The sequence below is a fragment of the Heteronotia binoei genome, chromosome 13 (assembly GCF_032191835.1).
Source record: "Heteronotia binoei isolate CCM8104 ecotype False Entrance Well chromosome 13, APGP_CSIRO_Hbin_v1, whole genome shotgun sequence".
Lineage (NCBI taxonomy): Eukaryota > Metazoa > Chordata > Lepidosauria > Squamata > Gekkonidae > Heteronotia > Heteronotia binoei.
Genome location: NC_083235.1, coordinates 8,040,421 through 8,066,394, shown reverse-complemented (window position 1 = coordinate 8,066,394; position 25,974 = coordinate 8,040,421). Strand labels below are relative to the sequence as shown.

The following is a 25,974-nucleotide window of genomic DNA, read 5'->3' as shown; positions in this document are numbered from 1 at the left end:
AGGGAACCGCGGCGTGCCCAGCAGACGTTCCCCCCGCCCCCTGACGACCCTGAGGCGGGGGGGAGCGCCTCCAAAGCGGGGGATCCCCCGCCCCCACCTGGGGAACCGGCCGCGCCACCCTCCCCAGCCGCGTCCAGCCCTCGCCTCGCTCTTACCCAGGCGCGCCGCAGCTTCCCCGGCCCGGGGCGCAGCAGCCGTCTCTGCAAGCGGCGAGCTTCTCCCCGCCTCGTGGGCTCGGCGTCCTGCCCCTTCCCCCGCCTCTGCCTCCTCCTCCCCCCGCTGGGCTGAGGCTCGCCCGGGGCTGGCCGGCGCGCTCGCAGTGCGCATTGCACTGTGCACAACGGCGGGAGGCGCGGCGGCTCCACCTCCTCCTCCTCCTGCTCGCCTCTCCTCTCGGGCTCGCTCTCGGGCTCCCCGGCGGCGGCGCATGGAGGCCGGAGCGGCGGCGGCGCAGCGGCAGCAGCAGTAGGGGCGGTGGCGGCGGGCCGGCGGTGGCGGGGCGGGCGGGCGAGCGGGGCGGGCCGCTGCCCTCTGCCGCAATCGGGAGCCGCAGGCGTCGGGCGCCGGGCGCGGCGCACAGCGCCCGGGCGCCCCTCTCGCTGTCGCTCTCCATGGACGCGGGCGGCGGCGGCGGCGGGGGCGCGGGGGCCGCCGAGAGCCCCAGCCGGGCCGTCGAGTACCTGCTGGAGCTCAACAACATCATCGAGAGCCAGCAGAAGCTGCTGGAGACGCAGCGGCGCCGCATCGAGGAGCTCGAGGGCCAGCTGGAGAGGCTCAGCCGCGAGAACCGCGACCTCCGCGGCGGCGGCGGCGACGGCCACTACCGCCCCCCGCCCCACCCCGCCAAGGAGCGCGACGGGCCCTACGGCGGCCAGCCCCACCACCGCCGCCACTACCCGCCCCGCGACGCCCACGCCCAGCCCCCCGACGGCGCCCACGAGCAGCAGCCCCCGCCGCCGCCCCCCCTGCAGCCGCCGCCGCAGCACTACGCCCCCCGGCCCGAGGGCCACTACCGCGAGCCCTGCCAGCTCCACCGCGCCCCGCCGCCGCCCCCGCCGCCCCGCGACAAGGAGGCGCCCCCCGCCGCCCAGCAGCAGCAGCAGCACGACTACCCCAGGCCGCCCCGCGACAGGGAGCGGGGCCAGCTCAGCCGCGGCGCCTCCCGCAGCTCCAGCCCCGGAGGCGGAGGAGGGGGCCACAGCACCAGCGCCAGCACCAGCCCCGCCACCACGCTGCAGAGGAAGTAAGCCCCCCCCCCCGCCCGGCAAGCTAGGCGGTCGTCTAGGGCGCTGGACGTCCCAGGGGGACCGGTGGGAGGGCCCCCCCTTGTGACTTGGGAGGGCCTACCCTTGTGACTTGGTGACCCGGGGGGTGGCAGCAGGAGGGAGCCTCGCCTAGGGTGCTGGGCGACCCAGGGCCCTGGAGGGATGGGGGTGGGAAGCGTCACCCCTTGCTTGCTTGCAAAGGGCTTATGGTGACCAGGAAAGGGGTTTTGTGCCAGAGGTGGCTTGGCGGATAGCTCGCCTCTGCATAGCGACCCTCGACTTCCTTGCTTGGTTTCCCCTCCAAGTGCCGACCGGCCGGGGCCGGTTCTGCTTAGCTTCCGAGAACTGCTGAGATCAGGCTAGCCGTCCAGGTCAGGCCAGAGTTGAACGGAGGTGGTGCTGCCGTTGCCTGCCTCTGCGGAGCAACCCTGGACTTCCCGGGTGGTCTCCCGTCCACCGACAGACCAGGGCTGACCTTGCTTAGCTTCCGAGATCTGATGAGACTGGGCTAGCCTGGGCCGTCCAAGTCAGGGGAAGAGATGATCAGAGGTGGTTTGCCATTGCCTGCCTCTGCATAGCAACCCTAGACTTCCTTGGTGGAAGTCTCCCGTCCAAGTGCCAACCAACCAGGGACGATCCTGCTTAGCTTCCGAGATCTGCTGAGATCAGGCTAGTCATCCAGGTCAGGCCAGAGTTGAATGGAGGTGGTTTGCCGTTGCCTGCCTCTGCGTAGCAACCCTGGACTTCCCTGGCGGCCTCCCATCCACCTACTGACCAGGGCCAACGCTGCTTAGCTTCTTGGCATCTGATGAGATCGGGTTCAGTTGAGCTCTCCAGGTCAGAGTCGGGGGTGGTTTGCCGTTGCTTGCCTCTGCGTTACAACCCTGGGCTTCCTTGGTGGCCTCTGATCCAAGAATTAACTGTGATCAGCCTTGCTTATCTTTCAAGATTTTAGGCGATCAGGCTAGCCAGGGCCATCCAGGTCTGGGGAAGTGACAGGTACGGGTACTTTGCTGTTGCCTGCCTCTGCGCAGCAACCTTGGACTTTCTTAGCCGTCTCCCGGGGCTAACCAGGCAGACCCCGCTTCGGCTTCTGAGATACCGTCGGATCAGGCTAGCCTGAGCCGCCCAGGTCAAGGCAAGAGAAAAGCAGAGGTGGTTTTGCCCTTGCCTGCCTCTGCAGAGCAACGCCTGGACTTCTTGGTGGCCTCCCACGCAAGTATGACCAGGGCCAACTACCTTCGCTTAAATAAACGGGCTACTGAGATCGGATAAAATTGGCCTAGTCTGGGCTTGCTTCCCCTCCTTATGCCAAGACAAGCAGAGGTGGTTTGCCCTTGCCTGCCTCTGCGAAGCGACCCTGGACTGCCTCGGTGGCCTCCCAGCCTGGTACTGACCACGGCTGAGCCTGCTTAGCTTCTCAGATCTGATGAGATCAGGCTCGCCTGGGCCATCCAAGTCAGGGCAGACATCCATAGTAGTGGTTTTGCCCTTGCCCGCCTCTGCATAGCGACCCTGGACTGCCTCGGTGGCCTCCCACCCGAATACTAAGCAAAGCCAACCCTGCTTAGTTTCCAGTATCCGACTGGAGCAGTCTAGCCTGGGCCATTCCGGTCAGAGCGTGGGATGCAGAGGGGGTTTGCCATTGGCTGCCTCTGCATAGCAACCCCTGGAATTCCTTGAAAGCCTCCCATCCAAGTACTGACCATGGCTGACTCTGCTTAAGCTTCTGAGATGTTACAGGATCAGGGTATCCTGGCCCATCCAGGTCAGGGCGAGCATATACTGTGGTTCCCGGCAAACCAGCGCACAGTCAGAGAAGTGTGTCCCAGCATCCTTGGCAAGGGGTCATGGGGTTCACTGTGGGACGTTGTGTCTGGGGGGCCACCAGATGTGGTGAGACCAGAGCTCCTGACACAGTCTCATCGGCCTTTGGTTGCTTTTCTTCCCTACTGTATCAGGCCGAGCCAGGAACCTGCTTGCCCTCCTTATGTTTTCTTTTAATCCGTCTCGACCTGTTCCTCCGGCCTTCTGCCCTACTACCCAACCTTTCCCATCCTTTCGAACTTTCAGCCCGACTTTCAGAGCCTCGGGTTGCTCCTTGGCTTCTTCTAGCCGTCCTTCGTGGAGCGGCAGTGCTCCCGGACGACGCGTTTGTCTCCCTGCAGCCGTTCCCTTCTCACCGCTCGCTCTGCAGAGAGAAAGCAGAGACTGCAATGGATCCCGGGAAGCTCTCTTCTCTTCTGCCACTCCGCACCGCTTCCTTCCCGCAGTAGCCTGTTCTGCATCCCGCGGGGCGGTAGAGCCCGGGCCGATCTCTTGAAAACTCTGCCTCCGTCCCTGTGGGTGATTCTCCTGTATCATTTTCTCCACCCGCTTCAGAACTCCCTTATTTCGAGCATCCTTTGGGGGACTTGTTTCCAAGGGCAGCTGTGTTACTCAGCAGTAGAAGGGCATGATTCGAGGCCGGTGGCGCCTTAAATGCCGACCAGATTCTCGGGGTGTGATGGGTTTTCGAGAGTCAAATCCCCTTCAGTGGGATATCCAGCCAAGGGAGCTTTCGAATCTCGATACCTGACGAAGATACCCGATGGAGATTTTGAACTCCCAAAAGCTCAGCCCCTGAAAATCTGGTTGGAATCTCAGGTGCTACTGGGTTCGAATTCTGTTCTCTTGGGGGACCGGTATCAATGCTCCGTCAAAGCTGTGGAGTCCTTCGAATTAAAATTCTACTTTGTGAGCTGCCTGCATTGAAGCTGTGAGCTCCTGCAATGATTAGTTTGCTCGGGGGCCATTTTTCCTGAGCGAAGAGAAAAACGGGTCAGCTGGAGGCTCAGAAACGGTGAGCTAGCTCATCCTAACTCAGCTTAGAGGGAACACTGACCGGGATCCATCCTAGAAGAATTGGTGCTCCCTCCACACTGAATCAGAAACTGAATTTTCGAGCGGCTGTGTCTATGGAGACAGTGGCCTGTAGATATCTTAGGATCTTTTGGCAATCTTCCCGTCTCTAGCAGAAAAACCTGCTCACGTTTCCCTTTGGTTGTAGTCTGGTGGCCGTTTAATGTGGGACGGTAGCTCCATGGCTCAAAGCCTTTTGCTTCTAATTAATTCTCTTAATCCCATGTGCTTGCATTTCTTCGTCTTCTGAGCATCCGGAAGGAGTAACCCTTCCATGCCTTTTCCTATAATGGGATTGCAGGTAGTGCCCAGAGGGCAGGCTCTTTCTCCCCCACCCCCAGGGTATCTTGGGGGACGAAGGATTGCAGCCTGGAGCGGTTTTGCCATGTCGAGCCAGCACCAGTCAGAGAGGGGAGGGAGAAGGTAACCGAAGTGATGTGTGCAGGCGAAGGTGCGCGGGTGTGTGTGTGAAATGCTTCTGCAGAGTGTTATGTATCGAGTATTGAGTTCAGGGGGTTGGGAAAGGAATGGGCGGAAGGGAGAGATCTGCTGGAGTGCTTTTGCAGAGTGGGGGAACTTTGGGGGGGGGGGGAACAGAACATCTGGGTTCTCTTCCCAAATTGGAAGCAGTCCTGTGTTCTCCACTGTCCCCCCCCATTCTCCTCCCCCCGCCGTTACCTTCTAGATCTGGGGTGTCAAACTCATTTGTTATGAAGGCTGGATCTGACATAAATGAGACCTTGTTGGGCCGGGCCGTGTCGGGTTGGGTCGAGTCATGTTGGGCCGGGCCATGTGTGAACCTATTTAAGATTAGGTAGCAGAGATATATAAAGCCCCGTGGCGCAGAGTGGTAAAGCTGCAGTACTGCAGTCAGAGCCCTCTGCTCACGACCTGAGTTCGATCCCAGTGGAAGCTGGTTCAGGTAGCCGGCTCCAGGTTGACTCAGCCTTCCATCCTTCCGAGGTCGGTCAAATGAGTCCCCAGCTTGCTGGGGGGAAAGTGGAGATGACCGGGGAAGGCAATGGCAAACCACCCCATAAAAAGTCTGCGGTAAAAAAGCTGTGAAAGCAGCGTCACCCCAGAGTCGAAAACGACTGGTGCTTGCCCAGGGGAATGCCTTGACCTTTAGCAGAGATATATATTTTATTAAGAACACAGACAAGCACACACATATTATTTAAAAACTTAAAACATGCTTAAAATGTTAGCACTGATTAGTCTTAAAGATGCTTTCTTTGTATCTCTCCCACGGGATCCAGGGAACTGGGCAAAGGAAGCTCTGGCTCTTTCCTTCCTTCCCCAGGGGACTGGGAGAATAGAAAGAAAAAAGGCTTGACTCAGTAGCTCTGCTGTGTGATTGAGAGAGCCTGGCAAAGCAAGCTGTGATGCAGAAGGAAGCAAGAGAGAGGGAGAAGGAAGCAAATGACAGCCAGTCTCTCGAGGGCCTGATAGGAGACCTCCGCGGCCCTGAACCTGCATGTTTAATACCCCTGTTCTAGATACTTCTTGTCAAGGACTCCACAGTACAAATCCAAGTATTTCTCCTGCCTGGTTTTATTGGGAAGGTTGTCAGTATTTTGCTTTTAAGAACATAAGAGAAGCCATCTTGGATCAGGCCAATGGCCCATCCAGTCCGACACTCTGTGTCACATAAGAACATAAGAGAAGCCATGTTGGATCAGGCCACTGGCCCCTCCAGTCCAACACTCTGTGTCACAGAAGAACATAAGAGAAGCCATGTTGGATCAGGCCACTGGCCCCTCCAGTCCAACACTCTGTGTCACAGAAGAACATAAGAGAAGCTATGTTGGATCAGGCCAGTGGCCCCTCCAGTCCAACACTCTGTGTCACAGAAGAACATAAGAGAAGCCATGTTGGATCAGGCCACTGGCCCCTCCAGTCCAACACTCTGTGTCACATAAGAACATAAGAGAAGCCATGTTGGATCAGGCCAAGGGCCCCTCCAGTCCAACACTCTGTGTCACATAAGAACATAAGAGAAGCCATGTTGGATCAGGCCACTGGCCCCTCCAGTCCAACACTCTGTGTCACAGAAGAACATAAGAGAAGCCATGTTGGATCAGGCCAGTGGCCCATCCAGTCCGACACTGTGTGTCCCACAGTGGCTTAAAAAACCAGGGACCATCAGGAGATCCTTCAGTGGGGCCAGGATGCTCAAAGCCCTCCCACTGTGCCCTCCCAAGCACCCAGAATACAGAGCATCACTGCCCCAGACATAAGAATGTAAGAGAAGCCATGTTGGATTAGGCCAATGGCCCATAAGAACACAAGCCATGTTGGATCAGGCCAGTGGCCCACCCAGTCCGACACTCTGTGTTGCACAGTGACCAGAAAACCCAGGTGCCATCAGGAGGTCCACCAGTGGGGCCAGGACACTAGAAGCCCTCCCACTGTGCCCCCCCTCCCAAGCACCAAGAATACATAGCATCACTGCCCCAGACATAAGAACAGAAGAGAAGCCATGTTGGATCAGGCCAACGGCCCATCCAGTCCGACACTCTGTGTCCCACAGTGGTCAAAAAATCCAGGTGCCATCAGGAGGTCCATCAGTGGATCTAGGACACCAGAAGTCCTCACCCCGTTGCCCCCCCCCCCCAAGCACCAAGAATACAGAGCATCACTTGCCCCAGACAGAGAGTTCCAACAATACCCTGTGGCTAATAGCCACTGATGGAGGCTATTTGCTTGGGGAGGGGGAGGCCGAGAGAGTAGCGTCTGTTCTGCGGCCCGCCTGCTAAGTTCGCCTGAGAGGCCGGTTCCGAGCCAGGACTACAGGTGGGTGGAGCTGTTTGATGTCAGCGATCCTGCTGGGAAAGGGCCGGATCGTGCTCTTTGAGTGGCCGGCCGCCAAATCCCACTCTCTGCCATGCTGCTTCTTCCCTCCCCCCCTGCCCCTCCCAGATACAGCATGCCGTGATTGTCTAAGAAGCTGCTCCAGCAGTCCTGGCTTGCTTCCCCTTTGGGCAGTGCTGGATTAAACCCTGTGAAGGCCAGGGGTGGCCAAAGGTCGCTCTCCAGATGTTTTTGCCTACAACTCCCATCAGCCCCAGCCAGCATGGCCAATGGCTGGGGCTGATGGGAGTTGTAGGCAAAAGACATCTGGAGAGCTACCCTTGCCCACCCCTGCCTTAGGCAATCAAAATCTTAGGGGGCCCTTGCAAATTATCTCAGGGTCAGAGTGCCTCCCTCCCCCCCCCCCCACTGCCTGTGGCCCCTGCTGCAGCCTGCAGGCCCCTTCTCCTCCTGAAAAAAGTCCAGAAAAGGGCAACTGGAATGATTAAAGGTTTGGAACCCTTTCACTATGAAGAAAGGTTAAAACGCTTGGGGCTCTTTAGCTTGGAGAGACGTCGACTGCGGGGTGACATGATAGAGCTTTACAAGATCGTGCATGGGATGGAGAAAGTAGAGAAAGAAGTCCTTTTCTCCCTTTCTCACAATACAAGAACTCGTGGGCATTCGATGAAATTGCTGAGCAGACAGATTAAAACGGATAAAAGGAAGTCCTTCTTCACCCAAAGGGTTGTTAACATGTGGAATTCATGGCCACAGGAGGTGGTGGCAGCTACAAGCATAGCCAGCTTCAAGAGGGGATTGGATAAAAATACGGAGCAGAGGTCCATCAGTGGCTATTAGCCACAGCATATTATTGGACTGTCTGGGGCAGTGATACTCTGTATTCTTGGTGCTTGGGGAGGGGACAAAGTGGAAGGGCTTCTAGCCCCACTTGTGAACCTCCTTTTTTTTTGCTACAGTGTGACACAGAGTGTTGGACTGGATGGGCCATTGCCTGATCCAACATGGCTTCTCTTATGTTCTTATGTGACGCAGAGTGTTGGACTGGATTGGCCATTGGCCTGATCCAATATGACTTCTGTTCTGTTCTTATGTGACACAGAGTGTTGGACTGGGTGGGCCATTGGCCTGATCCAACATGGCTTCTCTTATGTTCTTCTGTGACACAGAGTGTTGGACTGGATGGGCCATGGGCCTGATCCAATATGGCTTCTCTTCTGTTCTTATGTGACACAGAGTGTGGGACTGGAGGGGCCATTGGCCTGACCGAACATGGCTTCTCTTATATTCATCTGTGACACAGAGTGTTGGACTGGATGGGCCCTTGGCCTGATCCAACATGGCTTCTCTGATGTTCTTATGTGACACAGAGTGTTGGACTGGAGGGGCCATTGGCCTGATCCAACATGGCTTCTCTTATGTTCTTATGGACCTCCTGATGGCACTTGGGTTTTTTGGCCACTGTGTGACACAGAGTGTTGGACTGGATGGGCCATTGGCCTTATCCAACATGGCTTCTCTTATGTTCTTATGTGACACAGAGTGTTGGACTGGAGGGGCCATTGGCCTGATCCAACATGGCTTCTCTTATGTTCTTATGGACCTCCTGATGGCACTTGGGTTTTTTGGCCACTGTGTGACACAGAGTGTTGGACTGGATGGGCCATTGGCCTTATCCAACATGGCTTCTCTTATGTTCTTATGTGACACAGAGTGTTGGACTGGAGGGGCCATTGGCCTGATCCAATATGGCTTCTCTTCTGTTCTTATGTGACACAGAGTGTTGGACTGGGTGGGCCATTGGCCTGATCCAACACGGCTTCTCTTATGTTCTTATGTGACAGAGTGTTGGACTGGATGGGCCATGGGCCTGATCCAATATGGCTTCTCTTCTGTTCTTATGTGACACAGAGTGTTGGACTGGGTGGGCTGTTGGCCTGATCTAACATAGCTTCTCTTATGTTCTTCTGTGACACAGAGTGTTGGACTGGATGGACCATTGGCCTGATCCAACATGGCTTCTCTTATTTTCTTCTGTGACACAGAGGGTTGGACTGGACGGGCCCTTTGCCTGATCCAACATGGCTTCTCTTATGTTCTCAAAAGCGTCTCTGACAAAGCTGCAGGGGAGAGGCAGAGAGAGGCAAACTTGGCGACGACACCAGCAGCAGCCGCACCAGGCAGGTCGGGCAAAGAGCGGCTTAGTTGCTGGCTGTGTGTGCAGGCTGGGAGGGCTAAAAGCGGGGGCTGGGGAGGAACTGGGGGGTGGGGAGCCAGCCCGGAGCCCCTAATGGCATGGGGATCCATAGGCCAGTCCCTACTTGGCGTAATTGTTAATCCAGCCCTACCTTTGGGGTGCGGGAACACCAGCGCGGTACCCAGGAAGCTGGTCTTCTGGTGTCCAGGGATACCCTGCCTGCCTTTGGGCTGCATTTCGACTCTTGTCGGTTTGAGAATAGCAGCAGGCGGCTGTGTGGGGTGGCAAGGGATGGATCCAGCCGCGTGTTCTTTCTCTCTCTCTCTCTCTCTCCTCGCTGCCGCCTCCTTCTTCTGGTTAGAAATTAGCAAAGTGCCTTTTGATGCTGCAAAAGTGACTTGAAACCAGCGCAAATGCGTGTCTCCAGCCTTCCCCACCCACTCTCTGCCAAGGCTGGGACGGAGGGTTGGAGAGCTCGGTGGAGCAATGCCGGAGAGGGGGGGGGGGCGTGTGCTGAGCGTCCCTGCTGGCAGAAAAGCCAGGAATGGCTAGAGGTGGACCCACCCCTCCCCTCCAATCTAGCTAATAGGCCCTGTTCTCGTTCCTATTTTTAGACTCGGAGTCGTGGATACGGTTTTCCTAATCCATTAACCTCGGCTCCTCTCGCGGAATTTTGGGAGCACGCAGGGCAAGAGGCTCCCTGCGACATTAGCAGACGGCACGGGGGTGTTATTGTCCGAAGAGAGGCCAGGTGGCGTAATGGGTAGGGCGACAGACTAGGACCCTGGGGGAAGCGGGTTCAGATCCCCAGTCATGACCAGATGAAGCTGCCTTACACAGACTGAGATCCTCGGTCCATCAAGGTCGGCATCGTCTGCTCAGGCCGGCAGTTGCTCTCTAGGGTCTCAGGTCAAGGTCTTTCCCATCACCTCCCGCATGGTCCTTTTAACTGGAGATGCCGGGGTTTGAACCTGGGACCTTCTGCATGCCAAGCAGATGCTCTGCCACTGAGCCAGGATCTCAGCTCTAGGCCTTTTCCATCACCTCCTGCCTGGTCCTTTCAACTAGAGATGCCAGGGATTGAACCTGGGATCTTCTGCATGCCAAGCAGAGGCTCTGCCACTGAGCCAGGATCTCAGGTCAAGGTCTTTCCAATCCCCTCCTGCCTGGTCCTTTTAACTGGAGATGCCGGGGATCGAACCTGGGACCTTCTGCCTGCCAAGCAGAGGCTCTGCCACTGAAGCAAGGTCTCAGGCTAAGGTCTTTCCCATCACCTCCTTCCTGGTTCTTTTAACTGGAGATGCCGGGGATTGAACCTGGGACCTTCTGCATGCCAAGCAGAGGCTCTGCCACTGAGCCACAGCCCTTCTCCATTGGCCTCCAGGGTCTCATGTCAAGGTCTTTCCTATCACCTTCTGCCTTGTTGTTTCAACTGGAGATGTTGCGGATTGAACCTGGGACCTTCTGCATGCCAAGCAGAGGCTTAGCCACTGAGCCAGGGTCTCAGGTCAAGGTCTTTCCCATCACCTCCTGCCTGGTCCTTTCTAACTGGAGATGCTGGGGATTGAATTTGGGACCTTCTGCATGCCAAGCAGAGGCTCTGCCACTGAGCCAGGGTCTCAGGTGAAGGTCTTTCCCATCACCTCCTGCCTGGTCCTTTTGACTGGAGATGCCAGGGACTGAACCTGGGACCTTCTCCATGCGAAGCAGAGGCTCTGCCACTGAGCCAGGGTCTCAGGTGAAGGTCTTTCCCATCACCTCCTGCCTGGTCCTTTTGACTGGAGATGCCGGGGATTGAACCTGGGACCTTTCCATGCCAAGCAGAGGCTCTGCCACTGAGCCAGGGTCTCAAGTCAAGGTCTTTCCCATCACCTCCTGCCTGGTCCTTTAAACTGGAGATGCCGGGGATTGAACCTGCGACCTTTTGCATGCCAAGCAGAGACTCTGCCACTGAGCCAGGGTCTCAGGTCAAGGTCTTTCCCATCACCACCTGCCTGGCCCTTTCTAACTGGAGATGCCAGGGGTTGAACCTGGGACCTTCTGCATGCCAAGCAGAGGCTTAGCCACTGAGCCAGGGTCTCAGGTCAAGGTCTTTCCCATCACCTCCTGCCTGGTCCTTTTACTTGGAGATGCTGGGGATGAACCTGGGACCTTCTGCATGCCAAGCAGAGGCTCTGCCACTGAGCCACAGTCATCCGTAGCCTGGGCATCTTCCTATCTGCCTGGAGCAGTTTACAGTTCTAGTTTGATAAGGAAACCTTAAAGGGCGGGGGGGGGGGCAGAGAGGACAAATTTTTTTCTGCATTTCTTGAGCATCCCAGGTTCAAACCCCAGCATCTCCAGTTAAAAGGACCAGGCAGGAGGTGATGAGAAAGACCTTGACCTGAGATCCTGGCTCAGTGGCAGAGCCTCCGCTTGGCATGCAAAAGGTCCCAGGTTCAATCCCCGACATCTCCAGTTAAAAGGACCAGGCAGGAGGTGATGGGAAAGACCTTGACCTGAGACCCTGGCTCAGTGGCAGAGCCTCTGCTTGACAAGCAGAAGGTCCTAAGTTCAATCCCTGGCATCTCCAGTTAAATGACCAGGCAGGAGGTGCTGGGAAAGACCTTGGCCTGAGACCCTGGCTCAGTGGCAGAGACTCTGTTTGGCATGCAGAAGGTCCCAGGTTCAGTCCCCGGCATCTCCAGTTAAAAGGACCAGGCAGGAGGGGATGGGAAAGACCCTGACCTGAGACCCAGGCTCAGTGGCAGAGCCTCTGTTTGGCATGCAGAAGGTCCCAGGTTCAATCCCCGGCATCTCCAGTTGAAAGGACCAGGCAGGAGGGGATGGGAAAGACCTTGACCTGAGACCCAGGCTCAGTGGCAGAACCTCTGCTTGGCATGCAGAAAGTCCAGTTTCAATCCCCGGCATCTCCAGTTAAAAGGACCAGGCAGGAGGGGATGGGAAAGACCTTGACCTGAGACCCAGGCTCAGTGGCAGAACCTCTGCTAGGCATGCAGAAAGTCCAGTTTCAATCCCCGGCATCTCCAGTTGAAAGGACCAGGCAGGAGGGCATGGGAAAGACCTTGGCCTGAGACCCTTGGAGCAAACAATTTGGTCTTGGAGCAAACAATTGGAGCAAACAATTACTGTCACTTGGAGCAAACAATTACTGTCCTTGCTGAGCTGATGGTCTGGTTCAGTATAAGGGACCTTCAGGTGTGTTTATATGAAACAGCAATCTCCTCCCTCACGGCAGACTTGGTGGCTGAGATTTTGGGATTATTTCGTTTTGGATAAGCTTACTTATGATTTAGATCTCCATCGCCCTCAACAAATTGCTTCCTCGAGTTTTATAGAAAAATGGCGTCCCTTTATAGACAAAGTGTTAGCTGATAATAATATTCCTAGTAACTCATACCATGCTATACTGATGTCATGCCAATTGCTGTTGTAATCTTGCTCTAAAATGGCTTATGATGTATGCACCTACTTCCTTGTTCTGCATTGGTACTTGGTGCACACTCATTGATTTGTTGATGTATTTGTACCGCGTTTCTCTATTCAATAAAGCATTTTAGAAATTAAAAAGGAAAGAAAAAGGAAGCAGCTTTGGGTTCCCCATTGGGGGAGAACAGTGAGGTAAAGTTGTGAGGTCAGAAATCCAGAGCTCAGTGGTCCTCCAGGCAGGGCTGGGGGGTTTTTTGTAGCAGGACCTCCTTTGCATATTAGGCCACACACCCCTGATGTAGCCAATCCCCCAAGAGCTTACAGGGCTCTTCGTACAGGGCCTACTGTAAGCTCTTGGAGGATTGGCTACATCGGAGCAGGGCATTTTTTGTCACAGGGACTCTTTTCCATATTAGGCCACACGCCCCTGATGTAGCCAATCCCCCAAGAGTTTACAGGGCTCTTCGTACAGGGCCTACTGGAAGCTCTTGGAGGATTGGCTACATCAGGGGTACGTGGCCTAACATGCAAAGGAGGTCCTGCTACAAAACAAAAAGCCCTGCATCCAGCAACAGTGTTGCACACAGAGGATAAAAGAGGGTCTTGGGACGGGGGGCACCTTTGTGAATGTTTCTTCTTTGATGATGGCAACTCAGGAGTGGCAGTTTTCACGGACCGCTCAAATCCCGCCGCTCAAACCCACGACAAGAGCCGTCCCTGTCGTGTTGCAGTCACCTCCGACACAGTGTTTATCCTCAGTGCCAGTTCCGTCATTCCGCTGCGAGGCAATATTGAGTAATCGGGCGATGCCCATGTTTACCCAAAGCAGTTTTTCAGTCTGCAGGCTCTTCCCCGGGTTTTGGGGAGCCAGGTTTTGTACCCGTACCATGGGGTTCTTGAACATGTGGATGCATGAACTTGCCTTCTACTCCCTTGGTCTGTCGAGGTCAGTCTTGTCTACTCAGACTGGCAGCAGCTCTCCAGGGTCTCAGGCTGAGGTCTTTCCCATCACCTCCTGCCTGATCCTTTTAGCTGGAGATGCCGGGGATTGAACCTGGGACCTTCTGCATGCCAAACAGAGGCTCTGCCACTGAGCCAGGGTCTCAGGCTGAGGTCTTTCCCATCACCTCCTGCCTGGTCATTTAACTGGAGATGCCGGGGATTGAACTTAGGACCTTCTGCTTGTCAAGCAGAGGCTCTGCCACTGAGCCAGGGTCCCAGGTCAAGGTCTTTCCCATCACCTCCTGCCTGGTCCTTTTAACTGGAGATGCCGGGGATTGAACCTGGGACCTTCTGCATGCCAAGCAGAGGCTCTGCCACTGAGCCAGGGTCCCAGGTCAAGGTCTTTCCCATCCCCTCCTGCCTGGTCCTTTTAACTGGAGATGCTGGGGATTGAACCTGGGACCTTCTGCATGCCAAGCAGAGGCTCTGCCACTGAGCCACACTCCCTCCCTTTTCTGGCACAAGACATTCATGTACGGTCATCCCAGAGCGTAACATGCTTTAAACACTTATCAGCAGCTGTCCCTGTCTCTCTCTCTCTCTCTCTCTCACACACACACACACCAGGCTGCGTGTTGCATTGGCGTGCAGATCACTGCAACCAGTGTTGTGACTCTCTGCAGGAAAGCTATCCTGCACGCCCCGGGGGAACTTACTCAGCAGCTGTTCCGCCAGCTGTCTCTCTAACCAGAAGTGGCTTGCTGCATCTTGAGAAAGCAAATTCTCCCTTTTCAGGCTGCCTGACCCAATCCCAAGTAATGCTCTGTGGGGTGGAGAAGAGGACTCTTTCCTTCCCAGGCCTTATCTCTGCCTACTTGAGGTCACGTTCCGCTGATTCAGCGGGGCATTCCCGAGAATGTCAGCACGAGCAGGGTTTTTGCTGAACGGTGCTACTGAAACAAGTTTTGTGCTGTTACTAAGGATGCCAGCCTCCAGGGAGGACCTGGGAATCCCCCGGAATTCCAGCTCCTCTCCAGACTGCAGAGATCAGTTCCCCTGGAGGAAAGGGCTGCTTTGGAGGGGGGGCTCTGTGGCCTTGTGCCTCACTGAGGTTCAGGGATGCCAGCCTCCAGGTGGGACCTGGAAATCCCCTAGAATTCCAGCTCCTCTCAAGACTGCAGAGATCAGTTCCCCTGGAGGAAAGGGCTGCTTTGGAGGGGGGACTCTGTGGCCTTGTGCCTCACTGAGGTTCAGGGATGCCAGCCTCCAGGTGGGGCCTGAGGATCCCCCGGAATTCCAGCTCCTCTCCAGACTCAGAGATCAGTTCCCCTGGAGGAAAGGGCTGCTTTGGAGGGGGCACTCTGCGGCCTTGTGCCCCACTGAGGTTCAGGGATGCCAGCCTCCAGGTGGGACCTGGGGATCCCCTGGAATTCCAGCTCCTCTCCAGACTGCAGAGATAAGTTCCCCTGGAGGAAAGGGCTGCTTTGGAGGGGGGACTCTGTGGCCTTGTGCCCCACTGAGGTTCAGGGATGCCAGTCTCCAGGTGGGACCTGGGGATCCCCCGGAATTCCAGCTCCTCTCCAGACTGCAGAGATCAGTTCCCCTGGAGGAAAGGGCTGCTTTGGGGGGGGGGGGCTCTGTGGCCTTGTGCCCCACTGAGGTTCAGGGATGCCAGCCTCCAGGGGGGGGGCAGGGGATCGGGGATCCCCCTGGAATTCCAGCTCCTCTCCATACTACAGAGCTCAGTTCCCCTGGAGGAAAGGGCTGCTTTGGAGGGGGGCGGACTCTGTACCCTACTGTCCCCCTCAGGTTCCATCCCCAAATCTCCAGGGGATGACCTGGATCTGGCAACCATACATCCCCTGCCAGTAGCCAAGGGCAATTGTAGATGTTTAATAGGAATTGTGTGTAAAGTACTATCAAGCTGCAGCTGACTTCTGTTGCTCCCCACACGGGGCTTTCAAGGCAAGTGAGAAGCAGAAGCGGTTTGCCATTGACTTCCTCTGCAGAACTCTTCATAGCAGTCTCCCTTCCGAGTCCTGACCACGCTTCGCTTCCGGTTTCTGGCAACCCCAGCAAGTGGCTTTCCAGGCAAGTGAGAAGGAGAGGTGGCTGGCCATCGCCTTCCTCTGCAGAGCCTTCCTTGGTGGTCTCCCATCCGAGTAGTAACTTTGCTTAGCATTCAATTTATCAAATGCTAGAAATAAACCACTGCGGTTTTCATGTTGCATATAAATGCTTAAGCAATTTCTTTCATAATGATGTAACTATATTATTATCATCACAAACCAAAATTCATTACATGTCCATAGGAAAATCGAAAAGTTATTTCACACCACTCTTGTAAGGTAGTACTTTCGGAATCTGAATGTTATTTCACATCACTCTTGTAAGGTAGTGCTTTACAGTCCACTCTATCAGTTCTCCTTTGCTTGAAAGACGTAGACAGCACCACGCTTGTATATGATTCCTCCTATGGGTAACAGACCGAAGTCTGGCAGGTGCAGCGGCTACACAGGTCCTAGGTTCAGTTCTGTCTTTCGTTCACCTGCCACTGGCCGCTTTCAAGGTAGATGTTGTTTACCTTGACTTCCAGAAAGCTTTTGATGAAGTTCCTCATCAAAGACTCCTTAGTAAGCTCGAGAGTCATGAAGTAAAAGGACGTTCTCTTGTGGATCAAAAACTGGCTGAGTAATAGAAAACAGTGAGTGAGTATAAATGGGCAGTCTTCACAGTGGAGGACAGTAAGCAGTGGGGTGCCTTAGGGCTCAGTACTGGGTCCCGTGCTCTTTAACTTGTTCATAAACGATTTGGAGTTGAGAGTAAGTGAAGTGGCTAAATTTGCAGATGACACTAAATTGTTCAGGGTGGTAAGAACCAGAGAGGATTGTGAGGCACTCCAAAGGGATCTGTTGAGGCTGGGTGAGTGGGCGTCAACGTGGCAGATGGGGTTCAGTGCGGCCAAGTGCAAAGTAATGCACATTGGGGCCAAGAATCCCAGCTGCAAATACAAGTTGATGGGGTGTGAACTGGCAGAGACTGACCAAGAGAGAGATCTTGGAGTTGTAGATAACTGAAAATGTCAAGACGGTGTGCGTTTGCAATAAAAAAGGCCAACGCCATGTTGGGAATTATTAGGAAGGGAATTGAAAACAAATCAGCCAGTATCATAATGCCCCTGCATAAATCGATTGTGCGGTTTCATTTGGAATACTGTGTCCAATTCTGGTCACCGCACCTCAAAAAGGATATTATAGCATTGGGAAAAGTTCAGAAAAGGGCAACTAGAATATTTAAAGGTTTGGAACACTTTCCCTATGAAGAAAGGTTAAAACGCTTGGGGCTCTTTAGCTTGGAGAGACGTCGACTGCCGGGTGACATGATAGAGGCTGGCAAGATTATGCATGGGATGGAGAAAGTAGAGAAAGAAGTCCTTTTCTCCCTTTCTCACAATACATCGTGAAATTGCTGAGCAGACAGGTTAAAACGGATAAAAGGAGGTACTTCTTCACCCAAAGGGTGATTAACATGTGGAATTCACTGCCAGAGTAGGTGGTGGCGGCTACGAGCATAGCCAGCTTCAAGAGGGGTTTGGATAAAAATATGGAGCAGAGGTCCATCAGCGGCTATTAGCCACAGCATATTATTGGAACTGTCTGGGGTAGTGATGCTCTGTATTCTTGGTGCTTGAGGGGGAGCAAATTGGAAGGGCTTCTAGCCCCACTTGTGAACCTCCTTTTTTTTTGGCCACTGTGTGACGCAGAATGTTGGACTGGATGGGCCGTTGGCCTGATCCAACATGGCTTTTCTTACGTTTCTATGTTCTTTTAGCTTTGGAACCCGTGCTAAAGGCAACTGCTCACACATGACAATACAATGTTACTTTGCAGCTTTTGTGCAACGATTTCGAGAACCATTCGTGCAAGCTGCAAAGTAACATTGTATTGTAATGTGTGAGCAGTTGCCTTTAGCATGGGTTCCAAAGCTAAAAGAAAAGCGGCCAGTGGAAGGTGAACAAAACACAGAACTGAACCTAGGACCTGTGTAGCCGCCGCACCTGTCAGACTTTGGTCTGCTGCCCATAGGAGGAATCATATACAAACATGGCACTGTCAACGTCTTTCAAGCAAAGGAGAACTGAGACAGTGGACTGTTAAGTATTACCTTACAAGAGTGGTGCGAAATAACTTTTTGATTTTTCTATGGGCATTTAATGAATTTGGGTTTGTGATGATAATAATATAATTGCATCATTATGAAAGAAATGGCTTAAGCATTTATTCGGAACATAAAAACGCAGTGGTTTATTTCTAGTGTTTGCCAATCAGGACACTGCAGTTTCCGGTTTAGCCTTCAATTTATGGCAACCACAGCAAGGGGCTTTCAAGGCAAGTGGGAAGTAGAGGTGGTTGGCCATTGCCTTCCTACTACAGAGCCTTCCTTGGTGGTCTATCCAAGTATTGACCCTTCTTAGCTTCCAACTTATGATGACCCCAGCAAGGGGCTTTCCAGACAAGTGAGAAGGAGAGGTGGTTGGCCATTGCCTTCCTCTGCCTTGGTGTTCTCCCATGTGAACACCAATCTTGCTTAGCTTCTGAGATCCGATGAGACTTTACTCTGCTCTGGTAAGACCTCACCTGGAGTCTTGTGTTCAGTTTTGGGCACCACATTTTAAGAAGGATATAGACAAGCCAGAACAGGTCCAGAGGAGGGTGACGAAGATGGTGAGGGGTCTGGAGACGAAGTCCTATAAAGAAAGGTTGAAGGAGTTGGGCATGTTTAGCCTGGAGAGGAGGTGGCTGAGAGGTGTTAGGATCACCATCTTCAAGTCCTTGAAGGGCTGTCATATAGAAGGTGGGGCGGAATTGTTTTCTGTGGCCCCAGGAGGTCGGACCAGAACCAACAAGTTGAAATTAAATCAAAAGAGTTTCCGGCTCAACATTAGGAAGAACTTCCGGACTTCCGCGGTTGGAAAATGCCGAGCTGAACTGCTTCTCAGAAGGGGAGCAGGCTGGAACTTCTGTTCGGGGTAGTGGAAGGCAATCTAATGCCTACTGTCTACTTTTCTCAGTCAGAGATCAGTCCAAGATATGCACAGGAAACTCTGAGGAGATTTACCTTGGCTAAAAGGGAGTCCCGGGGAGGGCTCCTTTGAGGCTTTGAGGGATCTCCGGAGACGAGTTGCATTTTCATCATCTGCAGAAGTTTCCAGAGTCATTTATTTGACATAAGCTCGACAGGATCCTAATCTTCTTTGATACTGCTAAACATCTAAAGCTATGCAAGACCGGTGTTGATCTACTACAGAAAAGGTACAGATTGCTGTCTTTCATTCCAGGACTAATTAAAGTTAAACAAAATAAAATCAGAAGGTGGGAAATTGAAATCTTGAAAGCTTGGAAGAAGAAGGGGAGAAGGGGCGAAATTTGGACTTTGTACATTTAAAGGACAGTGCTAAAAAGTGGAAAGGAATTTATTGTTTTGTCTACTTGTGGTTTTGGAGAAAAAGCCCCGTCGTCATAGACTTGCAGCTCCCACAGCCAACATAGAAAAAACGTCAAGCATCGTGAGATCTGTCTACCAGCGAAAACGGGATTTGGTGGCAAGCAAAGCAGGAAGTATCGGATGGAAAAGGGAAATAATTGAAGCAGCCAGCCTACTCTAGGACTATATCATAGAAAAACATTGGCGGCCATTGCTCGGAGGCTAAGAATTAAATAATAATTTTTAAGTGTTCGGGACATTAAAAATTGGTGGAGCCGACAGAGGTGACAATTATAAGGTAAATACTATTGGACATTAATGTTAATAACTATTTTAGAAGTCTCTAGAGGAAAAAGGAAATTTTTTTTAAAGTGAGGCAGAAAGTCGCGACCGCCATTTTGGAAAAAATAAAAAACTTTAAAAATTAATATCTGAGCCCAGGAGGCTCTGAGGACAGCGAAATTAGGCTTATTGAAAAGAGCAAGCCTCAATCTTTTAAATCTGATAATTGAAATGTAATTTGGTGAGGTTAAAATTTTTGGTGTTTTTATATGTCAGACCATAAGCAAACCCGTGCAAGGACTTCTTCACTGGAGAAAATGCAGGACCAATTAGATGCAATGGAAGCCAGGATAATGAAAGGGATGAAGGAGATGATAACTGCTTCCAAAAAAGAAATGAGAAAAGATATTGAAGAGATAAAAAAAAGATATAGAGGATCTCAGAAATGAGACGGTGGTGACATCAAAAAAAGTGCAAGAGGTGGAAGGGAGAGTGAAAGTACATGATTCCACCTTGTTAAAAATACAAGAAAAAGTGGCAGTTCATGACTGCAAATTGATGGAGACCCAGATACGTCTGAGAGGAGTACCTGAGGATGAAGAAACTGATTTGAAAGAATATATAATAAAAATAATTGCAGAATTTTTGGAGGAAGTTCCTGAAGGGATTAGAAACATGTATGACTATATGTATAGAGTGAACTCACTATATGCAAAAAAAAAAAATAATCTACCAAGAGATGTGGTTATAAGATATATGACAAAAGAAGTGGTGGGAAAAATCATGAATAAAAACTTTGAAAAGACATTAATAGTGGGAGGCAGCAGAGTAAGAATTATGAAGGAGTTGCCAAGACTAGAGATAAATGACAGAAAAGCATATAAAAATTGACAGAAAAATTACGGGACAATGAAATGATGGATAATACCTGAAGGTTTGAGCTTTGAGCTACAAGGAAAAAGGATTACAATTACAAGCACACAGGAACTGCGTGGATTTTATGAAGAACATAAAGAATTTGCACCATGATGGATTACAAATTATTATCTTGGAATGTAAATGGACTAAATTCACCACAAAAAAGAAAGGCAACATTTAATTGGATTAAAAAGCAAAATTGTAATATAGTTTGTTTACAGGAAGTACATATCAAACAAAAGGATTACAAATTTTTATGAAATAAACAATTGGGACTAGAATTTCATTCACTGGCTGAACAGAGAAAAATGGGGAGTGATTTTTTATATTAAACAAGAATTAGACCCGAAACTAGTGTTTAAAGATAAAGATGGAAGATTTGTAGCGGTAGAAATAATATTAAATGCAAAAAAAACCACATTGTTACTGGGACTGTATGCAACAAATGGAGCAAAGGATGCTTTCTTTAAAGACATTATACAACAATTTGATGAAGTGACATATGATCAAGTTTTGATAATGGGGGACTTTAATGGAACAATTAAGAACACACTGGATAGGTCTGGGGGAAAAAATAAGGAAGGGAAATTGCCAAAGTCTTTTTTTGAATTGGTCAAACAAGAAAACTTGGAGGATATATGGAGGAAATTTAATCCTGAAGTGCAGGACTATACCTTTTTTTCAGCAAGACATAAAACTTTTTCCAGAATTGACATGTTGTGGGGTACTAAAGATGTAGGCCTTATAACAAAGAAAATAGAGATTTTACCTAAAATAGGGGCTGATCATAACCCAATAATGTGGATTACAAAATTGTCTAAAAAGTCAAGAAGATGGAGATTGAATGAAGATTTACTACAGAATAAAGAAATAGTGACATCTCTAGAAAATGAAACTAAAGCTTTCTTCCAAATAAACGTTAAAGAAGATATAGAATTTCAGACGGTGTGGAATGCTTATAAAGCAGTGAGAGGAATATTGATTACATTGAATAATAAAGACAAGAGGGCAAAAGACAAACAGATGCTGGACATTCAAAATGAAATAAAGAAAAAAAAAGGGGAACTGAGAAAAAGGCCAGGGAAAAAGAAAATTATGAGGGAGATTACAATATTACAAACACAAATGAGACATTTGTTAAATAAAGAACTGGAATGGAATCTGAAAAGATTGCAGCAGAAATCTTTCGAGGGAGCAAATAAACCTGGAAAATATTTGGCCTGGAGAGAGAAAGTAAAATTATTAATAAAATTGTGGTGGAGGGAAGAGAGGTGGTAGATCAAGAAGGAATAAAAAGAGAATTCTTTAAGTATTATGCCAAATTATTTAAGGGTGTTAAAATAAAGAAAGAAAAGATGGAAGAGTATTTACAAAAGATTAAAATAGCACCCTTAACAGAAAATATGGGAAAGTCTTGAATGATCCAAATGAAAAAATAGAAATTGAAGCAGCAATTAATGCAATGAAAAAATGGAAAAGCACCTGGGCCAGATGGATATACAGCTAAATTTTTTAAAACCTTCAAAGAGGAGTTAATTCCGAAACTTCAGAAATTGATGAACATGATAAGAATAAAAGGGAAAATACCAAATACATGGGAGGAAGCTGTTATTTCGTTGATTCCAAAGGAAGATAGAGATGTCATGAATGTAAAAAATTATAGACCAATCTCACTATTAAATAATGACTATAAAATATATACAAGAATCTTGGCAGAATGGCTTAAACAATATCTGATAAATTTTGTAGAGGAAGATCAAGCGGGGTTTCTCCCCTAAAGGCAAATAAGAGATAATATTAGAACTGTTGTAAATATTGTAGAATATTATGAAAGACATCCAGAAAAGGAAGTAGCATTATCCTTTGCGGATGCAGAGAAAGCATTTGATAATTTAAATTGGGACTTTATGTTTGCAGTAATGGAGAAAATGAAGTTGGGGGAAAACTTTATGATAAAAGCAATATATACTGAACAACGTGCAAGGTTATGTATAAATGGAGATCTTACAGAAGACATGATAATTAGCAAAGGTACAAGACAAGGCTGTCCGCTTTCCCCACTGTTGTTTATAATGACTCTGAAATCTTACTGATGCAAATCCAAGAAGATAAAGCAATAGAAGGATTAAAAGTAAAAGGATTTACTTACAAATATAGAGCATTTGCAGATGATATAATGTTTATAAATGAAAATCCCATACAAGTCATACCTTTGTTGTTAGCTAAAATACAAGAATATGGGGAATTGTGTATTAATAAAGAAAAATCAAAACTTCTATGTAAAAATATGCAAGTAAGCAAACAAAAGGAACTGCAGAAGATAATGGGATGTGAAGTTACCTCTAAGGTAAAATATTTGGGCGTGGAGATAACGATGAAGAATATTGACTTGTTTAAAAACTATTATGAGAAGCTATGGCGTAAAACGGATGAAGATATGATAAAATGGAATAAACTTAATTTGTCATTGCTTGGCAGAATAGCTGCAATTAAGATGAATATTTTGCCAAGAATAATGTATTTGTTTCAAACTATTCCGACTGTGAAAGAAAGTAAACAATTTAATAAATGGCAAAGGAAAATTTCAGAGTTTGTGTGGGCTGGGAAGAAACCAAGGATCAAAATGAAAATTTTAACAGATGCAAAAGAGGGAGGAGGATTCCAGTTACCAGATTTAAAATTATATCATGAAGCAGTTTGTCTAGTGTGGATAAAAGAATGGTGACCCTGTTAAACAAAAAACTTTTAGTGTTGGAAGGTCATGGAAATAAATTTGGCTGGCACGCTTATATGTACTTTGGGGGGAAAAAGATGGATGGTTTTTTCTCTCACCATTATATAAGAAATAATTTGCTAAATACTTGGATGAAATATAAGAAGTATGGGGATGAGAGAAAACCGTTATGGATAGTGCCAGCAGAAGTGATAAAAATAACAGCTGAGACAGGTGAAGAAAAGTGGTTGTCATACAATCAACTATTAAAAATACAAAGTGGCAAAATAGAATTGAAAACTGCTGAAGAGTTGAATAATAAATATGATTGGTTCCAAATGCAACAAACTAAGAGCTTGGTGGAAAATGATATTAAAACTGAAGGAATAAGAAGAGAGCAAACAGAAATGGAAAAAGTTCTGCTTGGAGACAAAAATTAATTTCAAAATTATATAAATTTTTCGGTCCATAAGACGCTCCGGACCATAGGACGCACCTTCCTCCTGGGGGGCGATCTGCTGCCTCCGCCTCCGATCCCGGCGCTTCCCCTGCGCCTGCCTGCCTGGCTCCAGCTCTGCTTCCAGCAAGCGCTGGGATCGCTCCACACTGCCCCCACCGCAAACCCAGCACTTCGCGAGAGCCGGCTACGGAGGGGGCAGCGTGCTTCCTCCGTGCCTGTCTGCCTGGCTCCAGCTCTGATGCTTAAAGCAAGCGCCGGGATCGGAGGGCGGAGGGAGCGGATCACCCCCCCCGGAGGAAGGTACGTCCTATTGTCCCTTCGCTCCATAAGACGCATACACTTCCCCCCCCCACTTTTTTTGGTATATTTGTGGAAGAATTCTATAAAGCTTTCAACGTATCATAGTATTAAAGAGAACTGTTTTAAAATGATGTACAGATGGTATATGACTCCTAAAAAGTTGGCAAAGATGAACAATGAGATGCCAGACAGATGTTGGAAATGTAAAAAACATTAAGGTTCTCTCTACCATATGTGGTGGACTTGTGAAAGAGCAAAAAAGTAATGGCAGATGATTCAACAAGAAATTTCTAGGATCTTGGGATACAAATTTAAGAAAGTTGCAGAGACTTTTCTGTTGGGATTACAAATGGAAAAATTTCCAAAAGAAGATAGAACTATAATCTGGTACTTGCTTTCAGCTGCTAGGACACTGTATGCGCAGTTGTGGAAGCAAGAAAAAATACCAGAGAAATGGGATTGGATTGTAAAAGTTATGACATGGAGTGAAATGGACAAATTAACAAGAATTTTAAGAGACTATGACTTAGTTTTTAAGATGGAGTGGAAAAAGTTTAGAAAATATGTAGAAAAAGAGTGAAAAATAAAAGGACATTGGACAATTTTTGATAATGTTTAAGTCTTAGAAGGAAGAAGAATATTAATCTTTGTTTTTATTAGTTAAGGGTACCTTTAAATGTTAGTATTTTAAGTAAATAACACCGGCAGGAGTCAAGTAACGGGGGGAGGGGTGGTTAGAAAGTAATATATGGGACAGATAAAAAGAAGTTATTAACGATGCAAGAAATAGATATTGTTACCATATGTTACTAAATAAAATTGTTTTAAACAAACATTAGGAAGAATTTCCTGACCGTTAGAGTGGTTCCTCAGTGGAACAGGCTTCCTCCTTGGGAGGTGGTGGGCTCTCCTTCCTTGGAGGTTTTTCAACAGAGGCTAGATGGCCCTCTGACAGCAGTGAAGATCCTGTGAATTTAGGGGGAGGTGTTTGTGAGTTTAGAGCGGTTCCTCAGTGGAACAGGCTTCCTCCTTGGGAGGTGGTGGGCTCTCCTTCCTTGGCGGTTTTTCAACAGAGGCTAGATGGCCATCTAACAGCAATGAAGATCCTGTGAATTTAGGGGGAAGTGTTTGTGAGTTTCCTGCATTGCGTGGGGGGCTGGACTAGATGACCCTGGAGGTCCCTTCCAACTCTATGATTCTGTGATACTGTGACTGGCCTATACCTCCCTCATAAGGACTTACTCCCAAGTTAACTTCCCAGCTAGGGTTGCCAACTCTGGGTTGGAAAATTCCTGGACATTTGGAGATAGAGAGTTGGAAGGGCGAGGCTTGTGCGAAGGAGGGAGATTGATAGGGTATAATACCATAGAGTCCGCCATCCAAAGCAGCCACTTTTTCTCCAGAGGACTTGATCTCCATAGTCTGGAGATCAGTTGTGAACCTAAGGGATCTCCAGGTCCCACCTGGAGGTTGGGAACCCTGCTTCCCACTGGGGCTGATCCCAAGAAGGCTCTCCAAGAGGTAGTCAGTTTAAGAGGGTAGCCAATTCCCGGTTGGGAGAGGAATAGAGAGCGACGCTCCCGTGAACCCCAGCCTCAAAAAATACACAAAATGAATAACAACTGAATACAAAATATAAAGGATATTCACATGTCATTAGTGCGGTAATTCAATTTAAGCATTGTACTGCGCTAATGATACGTGAATATGCTTTATATTTTGTATTCTCTATGGAGAGCCAGTTTGGTGTAGTGGTGACGTGTGTGACGTGTGCGGACTCTTATCTGGGAGAACCGGGTTTGATTCCCCACTCCTCCACTTGCACCTGCTGGAATGGCCTTGGGTCAGCCATAGCTCTGGCAGAGGTTGTCCTTGAAAGGGCAGCTTCTGGGAGAGCCCTCTTCAGCCCCACCCACATCACAGGGTGTTTGTTGTAGGGGAGGAAGGGAAAGGAGATTGTGAGCCGCTTTGAGACTCTGCCCTTGAAAGGGCAGCTTCTGGGAGAGCCCTCTCAGCCCCCCCCCACCTGACAGGGTGTCTGTTGTGGGGGAGGAAGGGAAGGGAGATTGTGAGCCGCTCTGAGACTCTTCGGAGTGGAGGGCGGGATATAAATCCAATATCATATTATTATTATTATTATTATTATTATTCATTTTGTGTATTTTTTTGAGGCTGGGGTTCAAGGGAGCGTCGCTTTCTATTCCTCTGCCTGTTTTGCCATGATTCTCTTGTTGGGTTACTCAATTCCCGGTTGGGGGCATAAGAATAT

The 25,974-nt window shown here is 49.8% G+C and overlaps 1 protein-coding gene across 1 annotated transcript in view; it reads left to right on the top strand.

The window, feature by feature from the left end:
- Window positions 1-1,120: 1,120 nt before the first annotated feature.
- The window catches only part of IQSEC2 (IQ motif and Sec7 domain ArfGEF 2), a 368,004-nt gene continuing 343,150 nt past the window's right edge, over window positions 1,121-25,974 (top strand). The window contains exon 1 of the mRNA XM_060251901.1: window positions 1,121-1,243. The gene's annotated coding sequence lies outside the window, so the exon portion shown is untranslated. The remainder of the gene's footprint in view (window positions 1,244-25,974) is intronic.